Genomic DNA, 17,105 nt, shown 5'->3' with positions numbered 1-17,105 from the left:
ATTCTGCTAAATCCTTTACAAACATTTATGGACATTCTATGTTTTCTATAACTCAAGCACTCTGGCCCCACCAGTTTGTGACTGTAAAATAGAGCCTCATTTACTATAATACCCAAATTATCACTCTGAATTGCTCTCAATGAGAAATCCACTGTATTTCAGCGTTGCTCAAGCATTACTGCGAGTCGCTTGAATTAAATACCGCTCCTCGGCCCTTGCTGCCCCCTGCTGGGAGAGCAAGAACTTACATCCACTCTGCACCAGAGGGGCGGCACTTTGTGGTTTACCCTTCCTGCCCTCCCTCTCGAAGACCCCACCTACAGGTTTTACGGTGCCTCCCATGCCACATTCAGCCCCGGATGGCCGCCAGTGGTGTACAGGATAACATGATGGAAGCCTGCAGGCCTGCGGAGATAAAGCCCAGCTGGTCACCTCCCTGTCCTCTTGACCTCCTGCCACTGGGGTAAGAACTGGCCAGTCCTTCCAGGTGGAGATCAGGCCTCCGGATATGATGAAGACCTCAGTATCCCTTAGTTGTTTGGCTGAGTCTGGTCTTAGCTGCATCATGCAGGATCTCTTGTTGCAGTGCACGGACTCAAGTTGTGGCATGCCAGCTCGCAGTGCACCGGCTTAGTTGCTCTGAAGCTTGTGGAACCTTAGTTTCCCTACCAGGATTGAACCCACCTCCCTGCATTGCAAGGCAAACTCTCGACCACTGAACCACCAGGAAGTCCCCGAGACCTCAGTATTCTTGTTGCCAAGGTCACCATTATCTCCACTGAATGAGTCACATTTTGTGAGATCCCTGTGAAGAGTTTCTAGGGCTGGGACCTGTGTCTGCCCACGCAGAAAATTATAAAAACCCAAATCTTGATCATCTATTTCCACATTTCAATCTAAGTTTGACCCAGGAGAGAGAAAATGCTCCATAAGTTTCAAGCTTATCTAGTAATAGAAAGACCTAAATGTGATTATGAGAATCCCTACAATTTTAAAGTTTGTATTTAAATTCACAATTTAACTGGGTCTTGATTTTTTTTTTCTCTCTTGAAAGCAAAAACACAAAACCTCTAAAGAGGCTTTTTTAGAAGTAAGAGGGTACTACCAAATCATACGTGTGTCTGAAATAAATGTGAATGAGTGCAAATAATGAAGCTGTTTCCACACATGGTACTGAGCACCTTGATTCTTCATTCCGAATGAAGTTGCAATTAGCCAGAACCAGTTACATTTCTATTTCATTCTGTCATGGGAGTAACTAATGTTCTGCATTCAATTTATAATTATTATTCTAAGCCACCATCATGAATTTATTTTTTTTCATTTTTAATCACTGTCACCATAATTATCTTTTTAAAAATTTTTATTGGAGTATAGTTGACTGACATTGTTGACTTAGTTTCAGGTATGCAACACAGTGATTTAGTTATACAGATAGCCACTCTTTTTTTTTTTCTCATACAGATTATCACAGAATGTTGAGCAGGGTTCCCTGTGCAGTAGGTCCTTGCCGGTTATCTGTCTTATACATAGTAGTGTGTGTGTGTGTGTGTGTGTGTGTGTTTGTGTGTGTGTTCATTCCAAGCTCTTGATTTATCCCTCCTCCCCCATCTTTCCTCTTTGGTAGCCCTAAGTTTGTTCCTGATATCTGTAAGTCTGTTTCTGTTTTGTAAATAAGTTCATTTGTATATAAATTTATTTCTTAACTCTTACTAAAGAAGGGGTGACATTTTTGGGTCCTCACAACTGTGTGTGCCCATGTTGCACTCACTGGCCCATTCTGCCCCTGGCCGGTTCCTGACTGGGATTCCCATGTGTCAGAGACTTTAGTCTCCTGGGGAAATTACTCACCTTCTCAGACCTCTTCTCAGAGGGAGACACTTGCTTCTCTGTCCCTCCCATTTTCTCTCCTGTGGTCCTCCAGGTCTTTTTGGCTGCATGTCGAAAGCTCCGGGCTCTGGCTCCCCCTGCTCCCCTCCGAGGCCCAGCCTCAGCTCTCACTGCCCTGAGGAGGAAGTCCCTCCCCACATCTATCTCCCCTGTCTCACCCTGTGGACGCTCAGGGAGCAGACGGCAGTCTACAGTTTTGGAACCTGGTTCTTAGATCTGACTGGTTTTGTGTCCTAGTACCTGGACTCCTGCCTAGAACCAAAGTATGAGTTGGGGGTCCTCGGTGTCTTATTTTGTTGCCGTTTGGGCCTGGATCCCTGTCCTAGAGCCCATGCATACTCAGATCTCTGAATGTCCTCTGCCCATCTTCCTGACCGTGAGGATTGACAACTGTGGCATCTCTGGTTTGGCTGCCCATTCTTTCTGAGTCTACTTCTGGTCATGCCTGAACTCACGCTTCCTTTCAGGCATGTGACTTCTTTATTTATGTACTTGCTAATCCCTGTAACCAGCCTGTTTCTCCCACCCTGATTCTGGGTCCTGGCCCCTTGCCTGCTCTGTTCCATCTTCCTCCAGTTGCCCCTCCTGACTGGGCCTCAAGTTCTGATGTGGACCATAGCTCAGTTAAAGGGATACTGCAGGGCTGGAACAACCGGACCCGGAGAGTATGCCTTAATGGAGTACACTGTGAATTCCAGACTGAGATCGATGGGGGCCAGGCCGTCTTCATCTTTGTCACCTGAGTTCTTCGTGCAGTCACTGGATAAATTAATATTTATTTGGTAAGTGTGTATTCAAACAAATGAGCAAGCAAACCTGAGGGAGTTCCCAGGTAGAAGTCTCCTGAACTCTCTCCTTGGCCCTGCCCAGTTCAACGTTTTCGTCAATGGCTGCATTCTGTGAAAACCCAGTAAATGGTACTATGGAGGATATGTTTATCAAATTGCAAATGACAGAACATGAGAGATTATTAATACCATATTTCACTAAATCTAAGATGCACATCTTAATATGTCTAAAATTGCATGTATCATACAGTCAGTTGCATGTCATAGTTTAATTGGCAATATTTCTTCTTTGTGGTAATTTTTAAAAATAGTGCATCTTACAATTAAGAGTCTTATATTCCATGAAATATGGTCTATTGGTTGATGTAATACAAATCAAAAATTATCAATAGGATAGAACAAATAGGAGTGGCTCTAACAGGATGGAATTTTGTAGTGATAAACAACTTAGTCCTGCACTTAAGTTCAAAAAATCAATTGCACAAGTATAAGATGAAGACAGCTTGGCTTAAATTCAGTTCCTGTCACAGCAGCAGGAGTAAGTTTGAGTAGACACTAACAAAGAGTCAATACCAGTGGCGCTCTGCAAAAAGCTAATGCAATTGTAAGCTGTGTTAATAGAAATATAGTTTTCCCAAACAGGCAGTAATTTTCTTTGGTTAGATTGAATTTGAAATGTTTTATTGCCAGATTTTAAGAGGCACATTAGCACACTGGAGTGTCTGCTTTTATTGAAATTATGCTTTGGAGTTAAGATTTCGATCTACATTGAGAGATAACTTTCTAAGAAACAGTTCAAGTAAGTGTATTATTGAATTTATCATAAGAAAATTGTTGGGTGTGTTTTTCAGGAAGACTCAGAAAATTTTCTTTCATTTCCAGATACAGGCATAGCAGTGTCTCCTATTTGCTCTTAAGGACACTAAATTGTATAACCACCCATATTTTTGTTTTTCCTTTGGTTGTCAGCAAGTTCAAAAGGCAAATTTAGGGACTACACGGGGCTACGTTCACAGAACCGTATGGCACATGTCTGTGTACTAGGCTTACTTGGCTTGGTATTTCCTGCATTTATTTTCACTTCACTAATATCTCCATTGCTTTTATAAACCTGCTGTTATCATTTATGCCTTGTAAACTTCAAGTCTCTTTTGGAAAACACTGGTAATATGAATGAATAAACAAGAAAATAACTAAGTGGAAAATGGATGCATATTCAGAGAAGAGCAACTTGCAAGGCAAGTGATAAGGAAATCATTCCTGAGAGACAGGAGTGAAAAAATGCGAACTTTTTATAAAGCACAAGATTTCTTGGGACAGGAGAGCAATCCTATCAATGTTTACAAATTTAAATACTCTTGTATCAGAAAGCTGTGGAATACATTCTATGCAACTCTAAGTAAAATCAGTGGAAGTTAGAGGGAGATATATATTTTTTTCTTGATATGGAAGAATAATTTGCTAAAAAAAAAAAAAAAAGGCCCCGAATTAGAACAGCTGCATTGTGAGGTAATGTGCTCCCTGTTTTTGTTTTGGAAGACCACCTGTCAAGGATGTGAAAGGTGGGATACCCAAAGAAGCTCCAAGTCCCACCTGCCCTGAGTCAGCGTTTTGGCGAGATGCGGGGAGGGGGTCCCTGCCGAGGGACGGGTCTCAGCTGAGAACCTTGCCTTGTGGGCCAGGATTCAGGGAGGCAAGGGCCTGCGGGGAGAGGGGCCACGTCCCAGGGAGGGCTGTGCCCCCGCCCCGTGGGGCCCTTCTCCCCAGCACACTGAAGACAGCACAAAAGGAAATCTGGAGCACAAAGGTTAACTCGGAGCCGCACGGGCCGCGACCGGCCTTCCCGCTCCGTGCCGTCCTCTTTCACACGGTCTCAAGGGGGGCACAAGAATGTGGCACTCTTAGTTCCCCAGGGGTCTTTTCTCTTCCCTTTCCCCGGTTCAAACTCCATTCTTCACTCCGATTGGCCCACAATTACCTCATTGTTCCTCACTTGTTAGAAAATCACATCCGCCCCCCGCCCGGCTCCTCTCCCAATCCCTCTTACTCCAGACTGGCAGAGAGTATTTCCCTGGCTGTGTCTTCTTCCCCTCAAGTTCACAGCTCCCCACTGTCCGCGACCTGCTGTCCCAGGCTCCCAGCCCGCTCTGTCCTGACTTCATTAGCCATGCAGATTTATGCAGCTCTTCTCCCCGTCCCCCACAGCTTCCCTGCTCAGCTAATATTCAACGTTTCCCTTCTCCCCGCTCTGCTTTCAGCAGACTACACTCCAAACTGCCTCAGACCCTCTCTCCCAGCTTGGTGGGAGCAGAGCTGGCTAGCGGAGGGGACAGGGAAGCCCCCCGGCCCGCTGCTGAGAGATGGAGCTGGGAGGAGGAGGCGAGGCCGTAGCCAGGGCCACCGGCAGAGGCTGGAAATAGACCCGGCTGCCTCCTAGGTTCGCAGGATTAGGACCTTCTTCCTCCTTCTCCATTCCTGCCATCACTCCAACGTAGCCAAACTGCAAATCTCACAACCTTCTGCGGCTTCTCCTGTCAAAGCCACTCAGCACGTTTATCCTGGTGTGCTTTTTTGACAGGCACGAGGAGGGGGGGGGAGAGGAGCCACAGCGCCGGCTGGCTGTCCTGCCTACACCCGCCTCCAAGGGCAGCCGGGCCCAGCCAGCAGGATCTACAGCTTGGGGATGATTTACAGTCAGAGACCTCAGAAGGCTGGCCCCCAGCTAAGGCCATAAAATTGGTTCCCAGTGCTGTTTGATAGTTTATGGTGAAGGAAGATGCTGCTTCCTGACCTGGGGCTGGTCCCTTGGTTACTGAGCGCCCCTGGTTGCTGTTCTTCTCATAAGGTCCACAGAGGTCTGGAGTCCAACCACAAATGGATCCTGGGCCCTGGGTCTTCACACACCCAGTCTTCGTTCAACCAGGTCCTCACATGTCCAGGTCCTTGCATGCCTGAGTCCTTACGTGCCTGGCTGTTGGGCACAAAGACAGAGGACAGTGTCACAGAGTATGCATGTAAAGCCCCAGTATCTCCTGTGTCAAGTTCTCCCCCAGTATCTCCCATGTCATCAAGTTCTCCCTCCACTGGGCCATTTGCAACACACTTTTGTTCCATCTTTAAAAAAGAAAAAGACACATGAAAAGATGCTCTATATTGTTAGCCATGAGGGAAATGCCAATCAAAGCCACGATGATACATAACTTCACACCTACTATTGATAGAATGGCTATAATCAAAAGAATGAATTAAAAAGTGTTGGGGAGGATGTGGAGAAATTGGAACTCTCCCACACTTCTGGTGGGAATGTAAAATGGTACAGCCACTTTGGAAGCAGTCTGGGAGTTCCAAAAAAAGCTAAATGAAAAGTTACTTCATGACCCAGAAATTCCACTTCTAGGCATCCACCCAAGTAAAATGAAAATGAATGTCCACGCAAAAACCTATACATGGATTTCATGGCAGCATCCTTCATAATAGCCAAAAAGTGGAAACAACTCAAATGTCCATCACCTGATGAATGGATAAGTCAAATGTGATATATCCACACACGGAATATTATTTGGTAGTAAAAGAAATGAACTGCTGATACATGCTACAACATAGATGAACCTTGGAAACTATGCTAAGTGAAAGAAGCCAGCCACAAAAGGCCCCATGTTATATGATTCCACTTATAGCAATGTCCAAACAGACAAATCTATAGACATGAAGAAAATGAAGCTTAGTTGTTGCCAAGGGATGAAGGAGTTGGGGAAAATTGGGAGTGACTGCTAATAGGAATGGGGTTTCTCTTTTTGGGGTCATGAGAATATTCTATAATTGATTATGGTAATGATTGCACAACTTTGTGAGAATACTAAAACCCACTGAATTTTGTACTTTATATGAGGAAATTGCATGGTATGTTAATTATATCTCAATAAGGATATTCTTTAAAAAAAGAAAAAAGATCTTTGAGCCCTCATTCCGCTTCATCTACTACCTTATTCTTTGTTCTCCTTAAGAGCAAAACTTTTTGAAAGAGTTGCTTTTACCTACTATCTCTACTTTTTCACCTTTTCCCATCATGTATCATCATCATCATTGTTATTGTTACTATTGTTGTTACAAAATTGGTGTTATTGTTTTGGAGCCACAGGTGCAAGGAGCTGAGTTATTCCTACTGCTCAGCCTGTGAGTATCATCTTCAGTGTGGACAAGGCCCTTTGTGCTTTGTTTAGTTCTTTACCCTTCGTTACTGATCTCAACTCTCCTTTCCCTCTCTACCACATACACACACAAGTTTGTTTTGCTTGAGTACCTGAATTTGCATTATTTTTTTAAGACCATTTTACTGTACAGTATTAAAAAACAGTACTGTACCATTCTCACTTAGAGACCACGAGCATGCTGATGAGAATGTGGTCTTGGCATCACATCTCTGTCACCTACTCACGAGGTGACTTTATGCAAGTTATATAACCCTTAGTTTTTGCATACTATGTGTGTAAAAGGAGGACTTACTCAACAAAGATTCACAAATATTTATTGAGGGCCTGCATGTGCCAAGCACTGTTCCAGGTACAGAATCCTTCCCCTCATGAAGCTTATAATTGCTGTGAGGATGAAATAAATTAAATAATGAATTTAAATTAATAAATTAAATCATGATTCATAGTTATCAATAATAAATAAATAAAAATAATTCAATCGTGTCCAACTCTTTGCACCCCTCTGGACTGTAGCCCACCAGACTCCTCTCTCCATGGGATTTTTCAGGCAAGAATGCTATAGTAGGTTACCATTTCCTCTTCCAGGGGATCATCCTGACCCAAGGATCAAACCGGAGTCTCCTCTGTCTCCATTGCAGGCAGATTCTTTATCCTCTGAGCCATCAGGGAAGCCCAAAGAAAAAATTTAAATTAATAAATTAAATTAAACAGTGGTTAATAAAGATTAATTAATAATAAATGATTATCTTAAAATAATTCATATTTTTAAGTATCTGTGAACTATATATATTGGGTTGGCCAAAAAGTTCATGAAGATTTTTCCATAACATCTTATGGAAAAATCTGAACAAAATTTTTGGCCAACGCAGTGTCTCCTTCTTCCTAATAACTGCTAGTGGTTTTCCATGGTTTGCACCCCCACATTATGTTGTAGGAGATGACTCAGAGACAACGTTATTTAGAAAAGAAAGGCAGTTTACATGCAAAGAGGTGCGAAGGAGTCAGCATCCAGAAGAACTGGTTTTTCAAACAAAAACCACAAGGGGTATCTAAATGGAAATGTTGTTGTTTAGTCTCTAAGTCCTGTCTGACTCTTTGCGACTTTGGACTATAGCCCTCCAGGCTCCTCTGTGCATGGGCTTTCCCAGGCAAGAATACTGGAGTGGGTTGCCATGCCCTCCTCCTCCGGGGGATCTTCCTGATAAGGTACAGAGTTACCAGTGTTACCAAGCTCTCATATATCAGTTCACAGTGGGAAAAAGAGCATATGTCCTTTTTATATGATTTTCTTATCCAGTGGAGAAGGTGATCACCAGCCTTCAGACATCAGCATGGCTAAGGTCAGTGGTAGAATGGTTTCCTCTAGTTCTGTTCTCCAAAATAAATGAAAGGACAGATAAACCTGTCCTTTGCCATAGTTGTTATTGTTATATACCATATCTCAGTATTGACAGAACAAGTAGATTTAAAAAAAAAAAAATAGAAAGGGCTCAGAATATGTGAAAAAACAGTATCAGCCAAATATCAGTTAATTACAGTGTGCAAAATGCCCTGTCCCGAGATAGCAGGAAATGCACACACTCATAACTGCATGAAGACAAAGGCGTTTTGCTTCCATGATTGCTTCAGAATTCTTACAAGGATAGTACTGTGATGTACAGTCTTGCACATGCCCTCATGGACCTATGCATGAGTTCTGTGCAAAATTACTCAGGAGTGGAAATGCTGAGACATAGAGTAAAAGATACAGTAAGCAATATATTTAAATAGTACCCAAATATGGGTAAACCATCTAGTAATAAATTTAAAAGGAGCAGTAGAGGTGGCAGGACAAATGTTGCTGTCTTCTAGTCGCTAAGTTGTGTCCAACTCCTTTGTGACCCCATGGACTGTCGCCTGTCAGGCTCCCCTGTCTATGGGGTTTCCAAGGAAAGAATACTGGAGTGGGTTGCTATTTCCTTCTCTAGGGGATCTTTTTGGCCCAGGGATCGAATCCAAGTTTCCTGCAATGGCAGGCAGGTTCTTTACCACTGGGCTATCAGGGAAGCCCATGGACAAATATACCAGAATATATTACATAAAATTAAATGGAATAATTGCTGCAATCAAAACAAACAAAGATTGTCAGATTTAATCAAGATTTTGATAGACTGCCTAAACCTAAGGCTATAGAAAGTGTAAATGGAGAAGATTAAAAAAAAAAAAAGTGCTGTGTAAAAAATAACAAAAAAAAAAAGGTTAGTGTTACTATGTTAAAATTACACAAAGTGAATGTTAAGGCAAAAAGCATTACTAGCAGCAAAGAGATACTCTTTATAATGATAAAAAGAGTTAATCCACCAGGAAGATATAAAATTTTAAGTCTATATGCAGCTACAAAATAGCCTCAAAATATATAAAGTAAAAATTGACAAATGTAAAAAAAATAAATAAACATATAATGATAGTTGGAGATTTTAATATATCTTATCTCAGTATTGATAGAACAAGCAGATTTTAAAAAATAGAAAGGGCTCAGAATATATGAAAAAACAGTATCAGCAAAACTGACCTAATTAACATATATAGAGCATAGCACACAACTTCTGCAGATACACATTCTTTTTAATTGCACATGAAATATTTAAGAAAAAATGACCATATGTTTGGCCATAAGACAAGTCTCAACGAGTTTTGATGAACTGAAATCTTGCAAAAATTATTCTCTAGTCAAAATAATTTAACTAAGTCAATAACAAAAATATAGCTAGAAAAACCCCCCAAATGTTTAAAAATAAAGCAATTTGATTCTAAATAACCTACAGATAAAAGATTAAATCACACTGAAAAATATAAAATAGTTAGAACTAAGATGAAGTTGAATGGTTCTATGAAGACCTGCAAGATCTTCTAAAACTAACACCAGAAAAAGATGTCCTTTTCATCATAGGGAACTGGAATGCAAAAGTAGGAAGTCAAAAGATACCTGGAATAATAGGCAAGTTTGGCCTCAGAGTACAAAATAAAGTGGAACAAAGGCTAACAGGGTTTTGTCAACAGAATACACTGGTCATAGCACAACACAAGAGACGACTAACGACTAACAACTAACGACTCTCCTAACAACACAAGAGACAACTCTACACATGAATATCACCAAATCAGTTCAATTCAGTTCAGTTGCTCCATCACGTCTGACTCTTTGTGACCCCACGGACTGTAGCACGCCAGGCTGCCCTGTCCATCACCAACTCCCAGAGCTTGCTCAAACTCATGTCCATTGCGTTGGTGATGCCATCCAACCATCTCATCCTCTGTTGTCCCCTTCTCCTCCTGCCTTCAATCTTTCCCAGCATCAGGGTATTTTCCAATGAGTCAGTTCTTCACACCAGGTGGCCAAAGTATTGGAGCTTCAGCTTCAGCATCAGTCCTTCCAATGAATATTTAGCACTGATTTCCTCTAGAATTGACTGGTTGGATCTCCTTGCAGTCCAAGAGATTTTCAAGAGTCCACAGTTCAAAAGCATCAATTCTTTAGCACTCAGCCTTCTTTATGGTCCAACTCTCACGTCCATACATGACTACTGGAAAAACCATAGCTTTGACTAGAAGGACCTTTGTCGGCAAAGTGATGTCTCTGCTTCTTAATACACTGTCTAGGTTGGTCATAGCTTTTCTTCCAAGGAGCAAGCATCTTTTAATTTTATTGCTGCAGTCACCATCTGCAGTGATTTTGGAGCCCAAGAAAATTAAGTCTGTCATTGTTTCCATTGTTTCCCCATCTATTTGCCATGAAGTGATGGGGCTGGATGCCATGATCTTAGGTTTTTGAACGTTGAGTTTTAAGCCAGATGAGTTTTTAAATGGTCAATACCGAAATAAAGAATACTCTACATCAAAATTTGTAGGGTAGTTCTTAGAAGAACATTTTCAATTCTTAATGCATATATAGAAAAGAGGAAAGGCCAATATTCATCCCAACAAAGTAGAAAAAGATCAGCCAATTGAAATCAAGGAAAGTAGAACAAGTAAAATAATAAAGACCAGAAATTTATGGAATGCAGAACAAATATACAATAGAAATAGTCAATAAAATAAAAGGTCAGTCCTTTGAAAAGATTAATAAAATTGTTAGACCACTGGCAAGATTGATTGTAAGAGAGAGAGAGGAGATACAAATAAACAATATCAGGAATAGAAAAGGAACATCACCTGTAGGGAGGGAATCGGGAAGAAATACTCTGACTTCACGCTTCTCTTTTTTCTGAATTCCTGTGAGAGAATCAAAAATAATTTAAAATAAATTATTAGATAATAAGAAATTATAAATAACTTTTTGCCAATAAATTTGAAATTTTTAGTGAAATAAACTCCTAGAATAATATAATCTACCAAAAGAATGAAAACTTCTAAATCACAAATTATTACAAAAATTGCGTCCATAATTGAAAATCTCTCAAGGAAAATTTCAGGCTCAGATGACTTCCCCAGCAAATTCTACCAGCCACTTAAGGCGGGAAAATGTCAATATTCTATAAATCCAGAGAACAGAAAACCAGGGAACATTCCCCAATTCGTTTTGTGAAGCCTACATAAGCTGGATCCTAAAGTTGTTCAGCTAGGAGTTCATAACAAGGAAGAAAAATGTTAAGCTGATCCCACTTATGAACACAGATGTAAAAATCCCAAACAAAAAATTATTATAGCAAGCTAAATCCAGCAATATATAAAAAGGACATCACATCATAATCAAGTTGGGTTTATTCAAGAATGCAAATTGGTTTAGCATTCAAAAATTAATAAATGTAATTAACAGAGAAAACAGGAAAAATCATATGATTATCTCATTTAATTAAATTCAACATATGTTTGTGGTTTTATTTTTTAAAGCTCCTAGCAAACTAGGAATTAGCTGTAATTCCTTCAATCTAAGAAATATTTTAGAAATTAACTACAGTGCAGCTAGAATAAGAATGCTTGCTATCTTAACTTATTTACAGCACTGTACCCGAAAGCCTATCAAGTGTAACATAGCACTGAAAAAAATGAAAAGAATTGGAAAAGGAATTAAACTGCTATTATTCACAAGTGACACACTTGTATACAGAGAATTTTTTTTAATTTAATATAAATTACTAGAATTTTTAGGGAAAATTAGCAAGAGTGCTAACAAAAAACAATCTTTTACCTGTCTATATTTCAGCAACAGAATTAGAATATGAAAATTTTAAAAATATAACAAAAAATATAAAAACTCTCTAGTTATAAATCTAAAAATAACATGTAAGATTTACATAGGAAAAGCTATAAACACTTTTAAGAAAAATTAAATGCTTAAATAATTGGAGTCGGGTATACACTATTGATGAATAAGAAGACTTGATGCTGTAAAAATGTATATTTTCCCCAAATTGATCTATGAATTCAATTCAATCTCAGTGAAAATTCCAAGGATATGTTGGGAATTTCTGGTGGAATTTGACAGACTCATTCTAGAATATACATGGGAATGCAATGGCCCAAGGATAACCCAGACTCTCTTGAAGAACAAAGGGTAAAGATTTGCTCTGTTTGAAATCAAGACTTATTGATGCTACAGCAGTCAATGCACTGTGGTGTTGCTGCAATGATAGAAAAGAGAAGCCAGGAACAGACTCACATGTATACAGAAATTTGCTATGACAAAGGTGGAAACTCCAGGTACGTCAATTCTGCATCTAAATGTGATGTAGAAATAAGCCAGAAATTTATAAAGAAGAATATCTTCATGACCTCAAGTTGCGTGCCTTCATGAGGGCTAAGTTGCTTCAGTCATTCCAACTCTTTGCGACCCCATGGACTGTAGCCCATCAGCCTCCTCTGTCCATGGAATTCTCCAGGCAAGAATATTAGCGTGGGTTGCCATGTCCTCCTCCAGGAGATCTTCCTGACCTGGGGATTCAACCTTTGTCTCCTGTGTCTCCTGCATTGCAGGTGGGTTATTTACCAATGAGCCACCAGGGAAGCCCAGATCTCAAGTAAATATTTTTAAGATAGAACACAGAACTAACCATGAAGATTTTGATAAATGAGACTACACTAAAATTAAGAATTTCTGTTTATTGAAAGACACCATTAGCGGACTTCCCTGGTGGCCCAGTGGTTAAAACTCCATGCTCCCATTATAGAGGGCACGAGTTCTACCCCTGGTTGGGAAACCAAGATGTTGCATGCCACACAGTGTGGCAAAAAACAAAACAAACAAGCAAAAACTCATGCTACTGAATAGATTTCATTCAATTCTTAAAAAAAAAAAAAAATCCATTAAAAGGGCAAAAAAGACAGCCATGTAGTGATGTGATATTGTGACTTTATAAGAAATATTTATATTATATTATAAATATATAATACACACATATATATATTGTTTTTCTTCATCCCATTTCTGGCACAGAGCTCCTAAAACCCTTAGAATTTCCTAAGGGTTAAGAGCAACAATGGTGTCTTTTGTTATGATGATAATGGCAGTTTCTGGAAAGCACCTAAATATGAGGACCATGAGATTTGAGGATTGGAACTTTCAGCCCAAACCCCTGACCTCCTGAGAAGGGAGAAAGGCTAGAGGTCCACTCAGTTGCCGATGGCTAATGATTTAACCAATTTTGCCTATGTAATGAAGCCTCCATAAAAACCCAAGAGAATGGGGGTTTGAATAGCTTGAGGGGTTGGAGGTAAGCACATGGAAATTCGCAGAGTGGAGCAACCAGACAGGAAATGAAAGCTTTTTCCTTTGCTCTATGTATCTCTTCCATTTGGCTGTTTCTGAGCTATTCCTTTAATCATTACTGGTAATAAAGTAAGCACAATGTTTCCTGAGCTCTGTAAGCCATTCTGGCAAATTAATTAAACACAGGAAGGGAATGGTGGAAACCTCTGATTTATAGCCAGTTGGTCAGACATATAGGTAATAAGCTGGGCTTGTGACTGGCATCTGAAATGGAGTTTTATGGGACTGAGCCTTGAACCTGTGGAATCTGATGCTATTGCCAGTTAGACAGTGTCAGTATTGAGTTGAATTATGATACCCAGCTGGTGTTGGAGAACTGCTTGATGGTATTGAAACATACAGACACATGCACATTGGCCTGGGTATAGAATCATTTACAGTGGTAAAAGATATCTGCAAGATAAATAATTGACAAAGGGCATAAATTCAGGCTATTTAAATGTCTACAAATAACGAGAAAAAAGTGGTAGAAAAAAGTGCCAAAATCTTGAATAAGCACTCCCACCTCCATACACACACACAAAAGAAACTCAAATGGCTAAAACCATATGAAAAAGATGTTTGTACCAGATTAGATGTCTTCTATTTGCTCCTCCACATTCATCAAATATCCCATCCTTGTGAGGAGTCCCATAAGAGTTCAGAAAAAGGATGAGAGTGAGGAGGTATTTATCCCTTGCTTTCTTCCCTGAGAGCAATTGCCTTGACCAGCTATATTCTTCAAAGGGCAGTGCTTCTTTGAAGGTGGCCTGCTCAATGGAACTCTGTCTCTACCATTTTGACCTAGGTTAGATTGTAACAGATTCACAGCTACTAGCCTTGAGCTTCTGTATTATTTCCAGTATTCGCTATACACCTAAAATGTACTATACACACGCACACAAACACACACAATTATCCTAAGTCAAGTATAGAGTGTGCCATCTTCTTCCTGTTGGGGATATCTTATACACTGCTCAATTTCGTTGGTTACAATGTGAATTGCAAATTAAAGCAATGACAAAATATCACTTCATACCCCCCAGAATATCTAAAGTAAGAAGACTGACAAAACCAACTGCTGCTAACAATATGGAAGATCAAGGACTTTCATATAGAATTGGTAAAGTTTAAGTTGGTATAATCATTTTGGAAAACAGATTGATTTTGTCTAACAAAGTTGAACACAAACCCAGCAATTTAATTCCTAAAGACATACCCTAGAGCATAGGTTTCAAACTTCACTCTGCCATTAGCACATCTGGGGAGGTTTGTTAAAACTGATTACTGGAGCCCTCTCCCAACATTTTTTATTTAATAGGTCTGGAGGGGAAGTCAAGATTGTGCATTTCTAACAAGTTCCAAAGTGATCTGATGCTGAGACCATACTTTGAGAACAACTTTCCTAGAAAAATTCTTGCATGTGTGCAACAGAAAACATGAACAAGAAATTCTATTGCACCGAAGATTTAGTAACTACAACAACAGCAACAAAAATGGAAATAATCCAAATGCCCATCAACTGTGCATGCTAAGTCACTTCAGTTGTGTCCAACTTTTTGCAACCCTGTGAACTGTAGCACACCAGGCTCCTCTGTCCGCGGGATGCTCCTCTGTCCATGGGATTCTCCAAGCAAGAATACTGGAATGGGTTGCCATGCCCTGCTCCAGGGGATCTTCCCGACCCAGGGATCAAATCTGCATCTGTTATGTCTCCTGCATTGGCAGGCGGGTTCTTTACCATTAGCACCACCTGGGAAGCCCCCCGCTTCAACTGTAAATTGGACAAATAAACTGTGGTATTGTCTTCAGCAAAGCCCGTTAGCAATTCCTGGGAAATAAAAATAGAATCTTGGTAATAACATCTAACATTTTTTGTTCTCTTTCTTTTCCTTTTCACTTGCTCCTAGGGTGCCACGTGCATAGGCTGTATACCGAGCACTTCAGGCTGTTTCTAATACTAAATGGCCACACCCAGTATGTCAGCTACTGGACCGTGTGCAGAGATACTGTAACCGGCAATGTGATCTGGAGCACCGTGAACAGTACAGGTTAACCAATGTGCAAGAACTCCACACCCCACAAGACTGGCAAGAACCCTAGAAAGCTGCCCTGCCCATGGCCTAGCAGGTAGAGCATGTACTCTCGAGTGTGAACTCACACCTCCCCATTCTTTGATCAAAAATAAAACTTTCCTTTGCTTTTGAACTGAACTCAGCCTCGTTCTGTTGACTCAAATGACACAGGGCAGGAGGACCCTTGTTGGGGCCCAACTCAGAAGTATCAGTAACAAATTTTGGCAACCCAGATAAGATGGACCATGGCCTTTAACTCATACCTTTCCACCAGGCTATGGGCTCACTCTGGCTCTAGTGGAAGGACAGCTAAGGCTTTAGGAAGTTCACATGATGAGGACTGACCCTGGTCTTTAAGTACACTCTGACAGGGTAGAAGAGTAATAGCTTTTGATCAAATTCAGAGCAACTCTACCCAGTAACCTGATACCCAGGTGTGGTGCACACACAGCATAGCCTCCAGAGTAGCCTGGACTGCACCCCCTTCAGAGGATCATACTGTGGCGTTACAGGGGATGGAAGACTGAAACTCACATGTATCTGTCCACTACCTCTGGCCGGTCTTCCCTCAGTTCTGGATGCCCAGGGACAGTGGGGACTTGTGGATGAGCTGGAGCCATGTCAGTCTTGTCTGCTTTCTCACCAGTGGTACTGTCCTCTTGACTCCCCTACAAGGCAGTAGCAGCTCCACCAGGCCTTTTCGCCTTCCTTGCTGATGCCCAGGGGTCAACAATAGCGTTCTCCATTGTTACTTTCGTTGTGGTGAAGAAAAGTGGCCAGCCCCATGAACCAAGAGGTGAGATCAGGAAAAGGCCCAGGTAATGAGGACTGCCTGACAAATCAGAATGAGGAAACGGGATCTGAAATCAGGAAAAGGCTGATCTGAAACTGGATCTGAAATCAGGAAAAGGGACACCCAAGTGAAAAAGGGTCCCTAGGTAGGTTGCAACCAGTGACTTGACACCTCTTTGGGTCAACAATTGTTGCTCACAAGAACAGTAACCCCATTATTGGTCAGCCCTGTGAGCTGCTGGCAAAAACAGGAAAGAGTCACCACCTAACCTCCCCTTCCCCCTCTGTTTGTGAGGCAAACCTTGGGTGATTATCAGCTGAGATTCTGGGGTAGAGAATTTCCTGGTATAAGCTCAGAATACCAGTTGCCCTAGTGATCTGGTACCTAGAATACTCTGTGGGAATTCCCTGTGCTTTTAACTCTCACCCAGAGGAAAGTCTGAAAACTCCTCTTTTTCTGCTCACCCGTTCCTTCTTCCCCTCAGGCAGCTGTACCAATCTCTAGCAGACCCAGTTGGTTAGGAACTAGCATGACGGCTGCTCTGCCTGGGCAGTGGTCCTGTCTATCATCTGGTGGGCTATTCTGACTAAGAAGGGACTGACTATCTCAAGCATGGGCCGTTAC

General features: G+C 41.1%; 1 long non-coding RNA gene across 2 annotated transcripts; it reads left to right on the top strand.

The window, feature by feature from the left end:
• The first annotated feature begins 331 nt into the window (after positions 1 to 331).
• LOC122678338 lies at positions 332 to 15,826 on the top strand. Of its 2 annotated transcripts, XR_006336066.1 has the most exons (3): positions 332 to 463; positions 2,589 to 2,672; positions 15,524 to 15,826. It is a non-coding gene; the product is annotated as an uncharacterized LOC122678338 (long non-coding RNA). The 2 variants fall into 2 exon arrangements; XR_006336067.1 differs by lacking the exon at positions 2,589 to 2,672.
• The last annotated feature ends 1,279 nt before the right edge of the window (positions 15,827 to 17,105 follow it).

The sequence above is a fragment of the Cervus elaphus genome, chromosome 20, assembly GCF_910594005.1.
Source record: "Cervus elaphus chromosome 20, mCerEla1.1, whole genome shotgun sequence".
NCBI lineage: Eukaryota > Metazoa > Chordata > Mammalia > Artiodactyla > Cervidae > Cervus > Cervus elaphus.
This window is presented reverse-complemented; position numbering and strand designations above follow the sequence as displayed.